At 30.7% G+C, this 2,078-nt stretch overlaps 1 long non-coding RNA gene across 1 annotated transcript; it reads left to right on the forward strand.

Moving 5' to 3' along the window:
* Nucleotides 1-782: 782 nt before the first annotated feature.
* LOC105798738 (uncharacterized) lies at nucleotides 783-1,650 on the forward strand. Its single transcript, XR_001135302.2, has 2 exons — nucleotides 783-960; nucleotides 1,303-1,650. It is a non-coding gene; the product is annotated as an uncharacterized LOC105798738 (long non-coding RNA).
* Nucleotides 1,651-2,078: the final 428 nt, after the last annotated feature.

Consider the following 2,078-nt stretch of genomic DNA (forward strand, 5'->3'; position numbering starts at 1 on the left):
TCTATATAAAATAGTATTATACGAGAGTGTTATTATATAAACTTTAAAACGGAGCAATATATATAAAGAGGATTTTATAATTAAAATAAAACGTTAAAGAATAAATGCAAATTATATAGAATTTACAACAAGAATGCATAAAATAATACATGATAAATTTAAATAATCATAGATGATAAGTTCAAAATAATAATACATGATAACTTTAAATAAAAATACATGATAAACTTAAAATAATGTTATTGATAAACTTAAAATAATAATATATTATAAATTAAAATAATATTGATGATAAATTTAAAATATATTAAGCTTAAACATAAAAATAATGCTAGATTTAAAATTCAATATATATATATATATTTTAAAAAACAGAATAATGAATTTTAAAGAAAATAAAACTCGAGTACATTAAATTAAACAAGTATGGATTAAATTGTATTTAATTCGAAATTAAAAAGAAAAAAATGAAAATAAAATAAAATTGAAGGCCAAAATGGAGCGTCCGAATAACATGGGGGACTAAATGGGAAAATATCCCCTGCCCCAAAACGCAACGCTTCATCATAGACGAAAATGAAACTAACAGGAAATTATGCGGCCAAAAATAAAGAAACAAAAGGGACCAGATTAAACCACGACACAAAAGCGAAGGGACTTGGCGCGCAAATATCCCCTCCAATACCAAAACTCGCGGACCTAGCCGCATTTGGGTCGGGCCAGTCGGGTATGGCCAACAGGATATCGTTTTGAAGCCATTGACACATGCTTTAAACGGTGTTGTCGCAAATTAATTATAAAACAAAATAAACAGAATTAAAAAAAAACCTGATAGCCACTTTAGAAAAGAATGGCGAACACTAGCCACAGCGCCGTTTAGAAATCAGGCCGCTCTAAGGCCTTTCGAGCCTCACCAGAACTTCGATCGCGACGGAGCGGGTTGAGATTCAACAACACCAGGTAATTTTCTCGACTGTTAATTGTTTCTTTTTTTTTTCTTTACACACGATGAATAAATAAAAAAGATTCAAGAATGAAAAAGAAAATCATCGAGAGAAAAAAATGAAATCACATTTCCAGAATTTGGATTTCTCCTTCTTAGAATTTTTTCGTCCCCCTTTACATATTTTGATCGAATCTTTTTATAGCAGAAATAGAGAAAAATAAAAATACCAAAATTCCTATTTTTTACATTTTTTTCCTATTTACTGCTATTATTTGATGTCAATCTATTATACATTGTTGCTCCTTTCTTTGCTATTGTTATATCTGTTTTGCTGCTTGCTTGTTTGTCCTCTGCAGGTGCATGGAGGCGCGATGACGTGGAGGTGCAACACGCGCAGAGGCCTAATTCCCAGCTGCGGCGCGGACTATTCCAGAAACCCTAGGGGTTTCTGGAGATTTCAAATTGGGCCACTTCAAATCGGGCTAGGGTTTAATTCGGTCTAGGATTGTATTGGGTCTAGGATTGGGTCAGATTTTGGGTTTAAGTTATTAGGCTTTGGATTTTGGGCCATACGGGCCTATTGTAACTGGACTGTTATGTTTATTGGACTTTTTATTTGTTTTATATTTTTTTTGTTTGTGAGGGCCGGGCAGAATTTGAGTTTTACAGGAAGAATATGATAGTTCTTTTTATGTTTAAAAGTACATATGCTTTTTTCTTTCATTTAAGAATAAATTTTTAACACATAAATTAAACAAAAGTCAAGCATTAAACCGTCCACCCAAAATAAAAAGGGTATATGCCTCATAAATCCTATCACATTAACCATTTAAGCCTTTTAAGTAATAAAAATCAATACAGATTAACTTTTACAATTTTTACGATTTTGTCATTTTTCCTTAATGAACCATCAACTTAAATTCACCTATATAAAAGCTTCGTAAATATTTAATAAAAATATTCACGAGCTCGATTTATAGAAACGGGGTCCTGAAACCTCATTTTCGAAAACTACTTGACTTTCGATACGTACCACTTGTACCTTGACTAATTGACTAATTAATAAAATTTATTAAATCACAATTCACTATTATACTATATTTAACTCATAAATATTAATTAAACATATCTA

Source organism: Gossypium raimondii, chromosome 7 (genome assembly GCF_025698545.1).
Source record: "Gossypium raimondii isolate GPD5lz chromosome 7, ASM2569854v1, whole genome shotgun sequence".
Classification (NCBI taxonomy): domain Eukaryota; kingdom Viridiplantae; phylum Streptophyta; class Magnoliopsida; order Malvales; family Malvaceae; genus Gossypium; species Gossypium raimondii.